The following is a 12,546-nucleotide window of genomic DNA, read 5'->3' as shown; positions in this document are numbered from 1 at the left end:
ATCCCAGGGGAAGGCTGAACCACTCATACTACTTATCGCTAGGGGTATCCCAGGGGAAGGCTGAACCACTCACCCTGTACACAACAAATCACTAAGGGAAGGTTGAACCACTCAACCTGGGATTGTGTCTCAGCAAGAGAAGGATGAACCACTCATCCTGCCTACATAGAAAACCACTAGGGGATGGTTGAACCACTCAACCTATGGCTGCTAATCGCTCCAAGAAGTACCCCAAGCCCCCCAGATCTCCCAGAGCTCAATATCCATATCATACAGGGCCCTCGGGAGAGGGTCACTCCATGACTCCTAGTCGTTCTTGGAAAGTCAAGAATTTGACCTTTCCTAGGGGTTTCGTCTGAATATCGGTGACCTGCACATCAATCCCAATGTGATGGAGCCTTATTTCTCCTCGTTGTACCATATCCTAAATAAAGTGGTACCTGATGTCTGTGTTCTGGGAGTGATCATGAAACACGGGATTCTCTGATAATTAGATTCCACTCTGGTTGTCATAGAGGATCACAGTGGTATCCAACACATGTCCAAATAGCTCACTGAAGAGCTTCCCTAACCAGACTACTTCACTCGAGACCATACTCGCAACTATGAATTTGTTAAAATTGGAAACTAGGGCCAAACTCCATGTGGGTCATCTTATTTATGGCAGTTGATATTTTTATTGGATCCCTCTCATCAAGAGGTGTAGGATTGATCTAAAGATCATCCGATTCCGATAAGTATTCATGAAGATATGAATTTATTTGTGTTATGGGACAATTCGTCAAGGTCGGCCAACAACCAAATAACCCCCACGTGTGCTCAACGTTTTAATATAAAAGGAGGTGACTTGATAGTCATTAAAACACACTTCACTCTTGATTTCTCTCCACTTGTTTTGGGTTTTAGTGTAAGAGAATTCTAAAAGGAGGAAACCCTAAACACAGTAGGGAAGGAGCCTAAGCTTGAAGTCTAAATGCAGTCCTAGAATATGCCCTAGCAGGCAACGCACAAGAAGAAAAGGAACTCTTGGAGGCAAGGGAAGCTTTGTCTTAGCTGCAACAAAGGAGAACTGAACAACGTGGTAATAGAGGCCTGTTTCACGGGTCTTTTGGAGGGCCAAGTTTGCTGTAAGGGAGGTTGAAGTAGCTCCCTAAAGGGCCGAGACAACGGAACGTTGTTTCAGCTTGCGTAGAGGTGTTCTTGGGTGCTAAACTCATTGGTGAAGGGTAGTGTAGGCTGCTGTGGGTAGGCCACAAGCCCTATGATCTGTTTGGAGGGAAACATAGGGTGTATTGAGGGCTGTCTATGCCCAAAACAATAGTGAAGGGAGCCACCACTTCTCCTTGGGTAGGTCACAAGCCTTAACACCAAATCAAGGCATGTGTAGGACTATCCAATGGTATTAAAGTTCTTAGATCAGTAGCGTGGAGGCAAAGGATACTTGTGGAGGAAGCTGCAATTGTTTAAGGGACTGTGTGGGCATGTTTTAGGGCTAACTTGGGCCACAGTGGTGCCCTAACCAGAACACAGTCATAACAACAGTGATACTTGGTGCAACCGTGGTACATTGGTGCAACAATGGTACATAGGAGCAACAATGGTACTTGGTGCAACATTGGTGCAACAATGGAAGAAGAAATGAGTACATGTTGTATAGTGCAACATAGTGCACATAGGAGCAACAATACATAGCATGATGTACAATGTAGCATAGTGCACACAATAGTAGTGATAGTGTAGCATGGTGTAGATTAGTGTTGTTGGACATTGGTGCAACAATGGGACAACATGGTAATGATGGACCTATAGTAGCAACAAGAATGTATTGTAGCACTTGGATGATGAGGTATTGCAACAAAAGGATGATGAGGTATTGCAACATGCATTTGGGTGCAACATAGTGCAACGAAGAGCTCAACATTGTGCAGCAGTACAATGATGGGTACAGTCATTATTAATGAAGCATGATGAGATGCAGCATAGTGATGATGGGTGCATCATGGTGTAGGATAGTCAAGTGCAACATGATGATGAGGTGCAGCACAATGATAGGTGATGGAGTCACCTTGGAGAATTAGTTGAAGCAACATGTCTTCAACTGAGTTCAGCTACCTCATGTATCATCTTCTTAGAGATGATCTATGCTCTTATTTAGATAAGTCAAAATGTTGACTTCTGTTGTATATGTACTATCTCCCTATCTCTCTGCTGAACTATTGAAGAACATATAAGAAGAATTGATCAAGGGTTTGCCGACATTGGGGTTTGTCCTTGGCTAGTGCCACATCTTGTGTCCTCTTGTCTTGGTTTGTCTTCTGTGATTTATGTTTATGTTCTATCTTCAATTTACTATTACGCTGATGTGATTGATAATTTGTAAAATATATTGAGCTAACTATGAAAATTGAAATAAATTTCTCTAAGCATAGAACATACCCAAAACTTAACAGAATCTGGCCTCAACGGTGCTCAAAACAACCGACTTCTGCTTCCTTCTCATCTAGGATATCGAAGCAGAACCCAAAGAGAAACAACACTCAAAAGTGCTTTTGCAATCCTCCACACTGCTTGCCCAATCAACATCAGAATAACAATGCAGCCTGACAACTCTAGCAGTGTATCTCAGTCCATGAGTGATTGTGCCCCAAAGATATCTCAGAAGATTCTTGGCACCAATCCAATGTGAGTGATGAGGCTCAGCCATATGTTGGCTCAACATGCTAACTGCAAAACATATATCTGGACGGGAGTTCACCAAGAACATCAATGCTACTATGAGTTGATGAAACTCAGAGGCATTTCCCAAATCAGGTCCGACAACACTACCGCATAACTTCTTAAAGTTAGGCTCCATCGGGGTAGTCATAGGCTTGCAGTCCACCATTCGAAATTCGAAATCCAACTCCCTCTTACTTTTGTAAATGAGAGGGCCTGTACCTGTCAGAAAGAGGTACTCCACATAAAGTACTAGAATAAGAGATCTATCATCCACAACCTTAAAGCAATAGTTTGGATCAGCTTCACTCCTAGTGAATCTCAGCTTCATCACATAGCTATCAATCCTATCATTCCAAGCCTAGGGTCGTTGCTTCAAACTATAGAGAGTTTTCTTCAACCTTCATACACGAGATTCTTGATCTTGAATCTAGAACCCCTCGGGTTGTTCCACATCCATGGTCTTGCTATTACATGAGGGGAATGGTCCCCTTGTAAGATTTCCTTCGGTACATCTTGGACATGTACCTTCATGCTCTACTTTGAATTCAGGCATCCCTATCACCATCTGTCTCATATTGGGTAGGGCCTTAAAATGAAGATGGGCAGATTTCCGGTGACATTGAAGGGATGTGGCACACGACATGGTTCCCGATGGGCTTACTGCAACTTGATACAAAGTGCCAACCCTGAACCCAAGATTAAAACATTTTTAAATTCCTTTTCCTAACACATACCTTTCCAACGATGAATGCAACCTTGTAACCTTTGTCTTCCATTGTCGAGACACTAGGTATATATAGAACTTTGTGTAAATGCAATATGTTCCCCTGATTCAATTGAAGGGTAACATTCCGTACACCCTTTACGGTATAGGGTGTAACATTCCCTACACCCTTTTAGAATGGCTCCACAGGCCTGCGACAACCTTGTTTGAGGAAAGTCCACCCATAAACAAGCCCAAATTACTCCAGACCTTAACACCTTCTCCTCAGAACTCCTGGATTTCAATTCGGTCACCAAAACAACCCTAACAAGCCCTAAAATCCTCGCTGTTTTCCCTCCTTTTCTTGTGGCCAATACAGAATAGGTCTCCTTCCTTCAATGAGCTCTTCTTGTGTTGTGTTGCTCACTTTGGATGAGTGAAATGACACTCTAATCACTAAATATTGATATCCAATATGAGGGCTCCAACAAAACTTCATCATAGGGCTTGACAAGCTGTCATAAGGCTTATTAGCATCAAGTCGACCTTGACCTTGTGCCACCATGCCCACACATAACTCTCAAAAATTCATAACTCCATTTCTACAACTCAGAATCAGATGTTTTTTGATGCGTCAAATTCATCTCAATGAGTACTATCATCCTCATCCATCACATGTCGAAATGTGTCCATGGTTTTGGCCCAAACAATGATGGGTGCAATGTGAAAATTCCTAAACTTGAAATCCCTACTACAACAACTAATTAAGTTTCTCCTATTTGTTAATTACTGAACAAATTATTCACTACTTCCTACAACAAATATCGAAACTAATGCACTGTAGGCTTCCCTTAATTAAATTATATGCGGAAACAAGACACTGAGCAAGAAAGAAAATACAACACAATGACATCATTATTTTTGGACAAATGTCCCTAGAAAAACCCAATGCGGGAAAACCAGTGCAACAACACTGAAGGTTTTTATTATCGAGCAGTAGTGATTTTTGAATACAATCTCTAGATGCCTTCCCGACAATCCAGTTACATAGAATATCACTGAGAGAGAGAATTGTGAGGTTACCTCACACTATACTAGAAATCCCAACTGATTCAATCCTTGAATGAACAAACCCTGGTTGCCTCTGCGTTAGCCCAGCGTCACACTATATAGGGACTACGTCACTCTCCCCGGCTAATCAATTTGCCTCTGAGATTCAAACTTTTTCTCTCTCAGACTCACACCTCGGCTTCTAGTTTCTAAAATCGAACTCTCCAACAAATCTATGGATTCCCTCTAGGCTTCTACATTGCCTCTATGTGGTCCTGCTTGGCCCTGCATCAGCCTCACTGGCTCTGCACTGCCTCTGCTATATATTTCTCTGCCTTCTCTACTAAGTATTCTCTGACCAGGAAATATTTCAACTCGGATAATATCCCTGCCCCTCACTGCAAAAAGCTCACTTCGAATTTCTATTCAACAACTGCTCCACTTCAGAAATTCGATCTTTTGAACTCTACTTGATGTGTTCTCCAAGAGCCCATCAAGCCTCCTCTTATAATCCTCTCGTCGATCAATCAACAACCCATATTAAATTCTAATCAATGGCTAGGATCATATTGACTTGATCTCTGCCTTCTTCTAGAAGCTTCACCCATAGTTTAGATTAATACCCATTAATTATTTTAATTTCTTAAGTTTATACTTAGGGACCCATTAAAAATAATTAATTATTTTAATAAAACTGTCTCTGGGTGGAATTTCCCAAAACAATTTCTGTGTATTGGAGAATGCATGTGTCTAAGCCCCTCACTACAAATTTTGAGACTTAGAGCACATCCGATGCTACCAAAAATCAACACTCCCTCTTAGTGAGGAATGTGCTCTAGCAATGCACCCTACTGGAGCATCACCCTATTCCGTAACATCTCCTTCTACATTGTTGATGTCTAACATCTTGTCCACCAACTACAGTGCAAATGCTGCATCTATACTATTGTTGACCCTACCACTACCAACATTGCATCTGTACTTCAACTCCCTCTGAAATTCTGCATCTGTGCCGCTATTGGCCTTGCCACTGCATCCTTCTCCAACTGCTACTGCTACTGCATCAAAAACAGAAAAGCATCCCAAATATTGAACTAACTATGTTTAGTATGATGCATCTCGCTGCTGGATTCTGACTGCTGCTAGTTTGGAGGATAATGAATCTCGTTCATTGCAAGACCACTATTCAAATCCTACCGTGATGTTTTTATTTCAGGGCATCCTCAATTCCTTGTGCACTAACAGGATCCAAAGGTCTTCGTCATGCCTCGCATTGACGGGTGTGAAATCCAACACAATTGCCAACATACCTGATAAAACATCAAATAAAATAGGATCAATTATTGGAATAATTAACTCACAAACATATTCTGCTTCGAAAGAGAAAAACAACCATGTAATGCTCAAGGTAAAATTTTAGTTAATGAGCAAGCAACATTCTATGTATAAGTTCCCTGTCATTATTCCTTATGGAATAGATAATCCACCATATATCCACTTTCTATCATGTCAGGGTTCTAATGTTGGGCAAGTTTCAAAATAGGATGTTGTCATATCTACCATAGGAGGTCATAATATAGTGGTTCTCAGTGCCTTAGATGTTTCTATGCTCAGACAAGATATAGTGTCCCCATACTGTTGTAACTAATGTGCATAATAGCATACAAATGCACATAATAGCATTGGGAAAAGCACTCAAGATGTTAGTTTCATCTTGTCAATGAAGCACCTCTTTGCTACTGAAAACCACCTCTTCACAATGCCCTTTTGTTGGTATCTTTTCTGTAGTGTTTTTCATGGCAACATCCTCCAACAACTGTTAAAAATGCTGACGTATTTCCTGAAAAGTGCACTATCTTGCTACTTAGGGTTAGATTTCTTTACTTGAAACCTTTGACTCATGCGATATTCATACCATTGAACATCTCAGGCCATTGAAATTGTCTGCAGTAAAATTGGTTCCTAGGACATAGTTCCATCAAGTATTACATCATGACCTTTTTAAGGTGGTGACCATGTTAGTTCCAGTATTCGCACCCTGTCACCACGGATCAACATGGGCTCTTACTATGTCTGGTTTTGATAGATGTTTTGCACATGATCTTCAGTGCAAAACATGTCGTAAATGTTTCCATCAAAAACAGCTTGGAAAAATCTTTCCAACTATATATCGCACTCCCAAAACCATCTCCTGGTTCAAAAGATATGACCAAATGAATGATTGACTCAAAAGGTCTCCCCATGTAGCAGTTCATGTGTTTAATGATCTTAAGGAAGCTAGGAGATGTCAGCAGAGGTATTTTGATAGAGAAGAAGAGAACATATAAGTTGAAGTCTATTGCTATGCTGCTAATCCTCATCTCAACATATGGCGAACTTGTTTCTCCACTTTTATTGAAAGACATATCCATGAATTCGTGCAGAGGGAACTATACATTGTTGATAGGGATATTGTTGGTGAAAGGTTGGTTTATAGCTGCTGGTCTCATGGTTCTAGAGAAGAATTACTTGAAGATTTATAGATTTTCATTTAGTCTTTGCTGTCATCCTTACTTACATCTCTTCCAAGCTTATCAACTCAAAGAATACATGACATGTTTTGCCAGAGGGTCCCATAGATCTCCTCATTGGGGGTCCTTTTTGCAAGTAATCGCAGAGTGCATGGCTATGAGGAAGACATGGATACTTTTAAAAGCCTTTGGCGAGATGGCTATGCCTATTGAAACCCTATAAATCATTCTTCCATGAAATCCATGATACTAGAACAAAATAAAGTTGCAAATTCAGAGGTTTCTATTATGGCATCAGTATGTTCAGATGTTGAAAATATTGCAATAGGCAACCATTAATGTTTTGGTCTGAATGATGGCACTAGAACTGATGCTCTCCCAGCATCTAACAAAATTGGAATTCAGGGGAATGCACAGACACCATGGATTTCAATCAAATCAAGCGATCTTTCTAATCAAAAGGGGAATAATTGCAACGCGAAATAAACAAATTAAGATCATCTTCTACGAAATATGGAAATGCAGAAAATGAAATGACTGAGAATATATCATTAGAAATCAATTGAAAAACAAGGAAAGAGGCTGCAATATCAGATGAGATTAATCAATAGCATTGTGCATTCCATATATTTATGTTATTCCTTGAAGTTTTCTTGCGTAGAATAATCTGGAAAGCTGGATAATTGGTACACCATTTCTGAAAGCAAAGTCAAAGATTTAAAGGCTCCACACACTTTTGGGATTTCTATGAGCTGTGAGTCAGACTTCAGACCATCCAAGCATTTGATTGGGATGACATTGCTCTGTTTCCATATGCCCTGCATCAAAAATTGAGAACCGAAGGCCCAGCTCAGCTCCAAATCTCAGCGCCCCTACATCCACAACACACACAAGTCAAAACATTGAAGCCAAGTCAAAAAACTAAAAGCCAAGCCAATCTGGAGTGTGGCGCTGTGCTCCTGGCTGTGGTGCTGTGCTTCTGGACTATGGCGCTGCGCGTAGGGCCATCCTATATAAAAATTTTGAAGGTGCCCGGAATTGAGAAAAAGGTCCTTGATGCAACGAGTAGTGAGCCTTGGGGCCCTCATGGATCAAAGATGGTAGATATTGCAGTGCCACTAGAAATTTTCATGATCATGGGTGTGCTTTAGAAAAGGAAAAAATGTTAGAAGGAAGGCTCAGGCTATTGTTTCTCTTATCAATGACAGAAAGTTGCAGCAAATAGAGACAAATACCGAGGAGGACTCTCTATCACAAAAGGGCTCCCAACAAAACTCAGCGTGCGCCATCGGCTAATGGACTCTTTTCGATTAGTTTCATAAATTTGGAGTACAACCAAAAGGACTACACGTTGGCCAACCTGTTCTATATTAGGAGATTTCAAATCGTAATTTCTCTTTCTCTTCCCTTCCAGAAACAAAAAACCATGGCGTTCATGTCACTTGTTTTCTTCTTCTCCTTGGCCTCGGCCTCACATTGCTCTTTCACTCATGCTGGCTCTAATCCAAGAAGTTTGCTGGACAATGAGTTGGGTAGGACACCTCCCATGGGGTGGAACTCTTGGAATCATTTTGGTTGCGATATCAATGAGAAAGTAATCAAAGAAACTGTTGATGCATTGATCTCAACTGGGCTCAGTAAACTTGGTTATGAATATGTCAATATAGATGATTGTTGGGGGGAACTCAAGTGAGATAAAGATGGAAGATTACCCATCTGGTATCAAAGTCCTTGCTGATTATGTACACAGCAAAGGTCTCAAGCTTGGGATATATTCAGATGCAGGACACTTTACCTGGGCAAAAAGACAACCAGATTCCTTGGGACACGAGGAAATCGACGCTGCGACATTTGCTGATTGGGGGGTGAACTATTTAAAATACGACAACCAGTATAATGATGACAACAAACCAGTTGTTTGATTAAATGTCTAAGTGAAAGAGTAATTCTTAGAACGCAATCATTATTGGTATGTACGCACAGGTTTGTTGAGTTTGTAAAATTTGTCTTCAGAGGTGACATAGAATGCTGGTAGCATTTTAAATCTATGGAAATGGTCAGACGATTGTAGCAAATCCGTGGTTATGGAAAGGATCTTGTTGTAGTGGATTTATCTAGTGACCCTACCCCTTTCTATTGCTTGTGATGGAATCTTTGAGTTTATCTCCAGTCAAACGATGGTTGATATGGTTGCCAAATTTGATGATCCTCGCGATGCTTGTGCTGAAATTAATTATATCGGTTATGGCTAGAGTATGAATTTGTATGGATGACATTACAGTTATTGTATAGCTCACAGAATTCTGGGTACAAATGGCAGAAAGAGAACATCCAAGGAGGAACAAGAACAATAGGTTGATCAAACAACTCCAAAATTGGTGCAGGGGGGTGCAAGGTGGCAGTCAATTGAATTTTTGAAAGAGATGTGGCATTATTCAAATCTTTCTAGGAATGGTGGCAGAGTTTGTAGGCTTGAAAATGAACAATTGTTAAAACATTCTAGATTTCTAGCGATGGTTCCAAACAAATTTTGGTAGGCATTTCGACTTGTGGCAGCGAATCTATTGTTCTTTTTTATGAGATTTAATTAGATTATTTAGTTATAATTTAATTCATGTAATTTGACTGTAGCACATATTTGGTTTTCTTTTTAATTTTAATTATTTTGATTCCTATGTTTAGGAAATCATAATTAATATGTAATAGGGTATATATAGGGCGATTTTTGAAGATATACAAGTTCGATTTTTGCAGCAGAGAGAGGCTGCTTGGGACTGTGTAAAGTTTCCCTTGAATATTATTTTAATAAAGCAGTTCTTTCCCTTTGGACCTAGGATCCATCACAACGTTAATGTCTAGTATGTTTTTCCTATAATTCATTTCCATGCTTTGTTTTTCCTACCTTGTTATAACATTATCTAAGAGATGTCTTAGGAATTCATCTGTACATGATGCTCCTTTCATGATGATTTTGTTGTTAAATGTAGTGGTTGTCTTTGTAGAATCAATCCTCTGTTAGATGCTCTGCTGAGTAACCCTGTGTTTCTCTTTCATCTAATGCTGCTACCGTAGATCCATCCCCTATTTGATGTCTGCAGGGAAGCGGAATTTCTCTCCTATTCTTCTCACATTTGCAATATTTTATCTAGATGAACATTGCACTTACTTTGCCCCAAGTTTGCCGACAGACACTGGCATCGACTCCATAGCCCAATGGTCCTTTATCTTGTTGTTTTCGACCCAAAAACCTTTTAAACAAATCCCCGCACTCCATATCTTGCCTAAAATTCATTTATTGCAGCCATATCTTGTTGGAAAAGAGAGATCCCTATCTGGTCTGGCAGGGCTAGATGCCAGATCAAAAGCTTGGTTTGTGGTTACCTCAGAATTGCCTCTTTTTAGCCTTGAGGTTCATTTCGAGTGCTAACAGACCAAAAGAGATGTTGTTGCACCAGTGGACACTTATGCACTAGTTTAGAAGTTTCCAACAAATCATTATGCCCCTAAGAATTCAAAGCTTGATACACAACATATTTCTTCTTGAATGCATCTGCCTCTATTACCACTACATTTCTTTATCAGAATATCCTTTAAGAATATCTTTGACTACAATACTTTTTCCAAAACCCATTCCACCCCTAATGAGAAGAAGCACAAATCTTTTCACTATGGGCATCCACCAACACTGCTACATTCATCTTAATAGTAATCCTTTAATGATTCACAATGGATTTCATTATGTCCAACAGAGTAGAAAATCACATATATATGTTGAGTCTTTATAGCCAATTTAAAACATTTTTTTTTTAACAATATTGAACTAGTTCAAGAAAGCAGCTTTTAGAATGCTTGATAACCATAATCCCCCAATCTTGATTATTTGGAATGCTGCTTAACATTCTAAAATCTCATTGACCATAAAAGCTTAACATAAATAATGCATATTTTCATAAAGGATTTTACCTAGTGGTAGAAAACATGACAAATGAGAGCTTTTGTGAATTGCAGTTACCATGTAGAACCTGGTCAATGATATATTTAGAAGGCTGCCATGAAATGCAAAGTAGCTAAGAATGTAGTTGTCTAACTCATGTAGAAGTTGAGCATAAAGTGGTTGGATCTCCTCTTTGGTACAAATACTGGAAATATATGCATAGAGGACCTCTTGACTCATAGCAGAACCACTCTTATCTTCCCTGAAATACTCATAGAGGTTGCATTTTCTTTTCTAGGAAAAGTAATCCCTTGTAATATTGAGCTTGAATTCCTCATTAGTGGGGGAAATGGAGAGGCTAATGATCTGACTATAGGAATACCTCATTTATGTTCCCGATACTAGAACAAAGCTTTGTCTCTGACTCATGAACATAAGATATAGATCCTTGATTTTCTCAAAGGAATATGGCAGGAATCTCGTATCCACTGCCCCAAGAGGAGAGAAGGAGGGATATATCATCATGTAGTAACTTGATAACAACCTAAAATATCCTACTTCTCAGAGTATTGAGTTAGTCTCAATCTAAAGCTCTCCAAATACCCATCTTGAATATCAAGATGATTGTTAATTCTTGCACATGATATGTGATCAAATATAGTTGCTATTGTAGGCATTGCATGAGCAGATTCAACAACACACTCTACTCCATCTCTAGAAACTAAAAGCCTTATATAAGCCATGTTGCCACCCAAGGTTACCCAAGGAGTACCTCTTGTTTATTTCCATATATTTTATCCACGATGCAATAAAAGGCTATTCCCATAGCCGACAAGCTTGACCATTCAGTGGCTGCTATAATGCCGTGAATTGTTGCTCAAAGTTTTTTTGGTGTAGCTATTGTCTTTGCAGTAGTATGAACATGAACTCCAGAAATACCTACTATTTTCCCAAGGGTAATTCCCTTCGAAGCTGTAGCTAGAAATTTTGCAGGAGGAAAAACTCTTTCTGATGCAACCACTGTAAATATCTTTTGTTTGCAGTAGGCCAAGTTTCATAATAATAAGAACTTTAAAGGTGACCATCTTTGCTATAGTTGGAACAGGTTCATATTTCTATTTGTGGCTTTCAGTGATCAGTTTTGGGCTCTACCATGAAACAATAGGCATAATTGATGCCATAACAAATACCTGGGTTAGTTGATGTGAGATAAATCAGATTACGAACCAATTGTTTGTATATCGTCTCATTTTTCAACTTTAAAACAATATAATTTGGCGATTTCAACTCAACCTTCATCAATGTTGTAACATATTTTCAACGCACCGTATGGAAATTTTCCAACCAAGTTTTGGTATATATATATTTTTAATATAGAAAAGTGCATTTATCGAGGCACCCCCTAACCTATAATTCATTTTTTAAGATAAGAATGCCATGGACAAGAACCATCAAAATCCAATGTTATTTTATACCACAGCCAAAGGCTAAGTGATATTATGATTTTTCTATTTCTATCTTGCATATGTATCGGAACAACATGCATTTGCACCTTAATATTTCTTGATAATCCTTTGACTCCATCTCTACAATGATTCCATCATCAAAAATTTCACCCCTTTCAAACAGTG

General features: G+C 39.4%; 1 pseudogene; it reads left to right on the top strand.

Moving 5' to 3' along the window:
• Positions 1-8,407: 8,407 nt before the first annotated feature.
• Positions 8,408-8,903, top strand: LOC149140281 (alpha-galactosidase 1 pseudogene; annotated as a pseudogene).
• The last annotated feature ends 3,643 nt before the right edge of the window (positions 8,904-12,546 follow it).

Source organism: Pinus tabuliformis, chromosome X, assembly GCF_031772625.1.
Source record: "Pinus tabuliformis cultivar Carrire ecotype Pingquan chromosome X, CPIR1, whole genome shotgun sequence".
NCBI classification, from domain to species: Eukaryota; Viridiplantae; Streptophyta; class Pinopsida; order Pinales; family Pinaceae; genus Pinus; species Pinus tabuliformis.
This window is presented reverse-complemented; position numbering and strand designations above follow the sequence as displayed.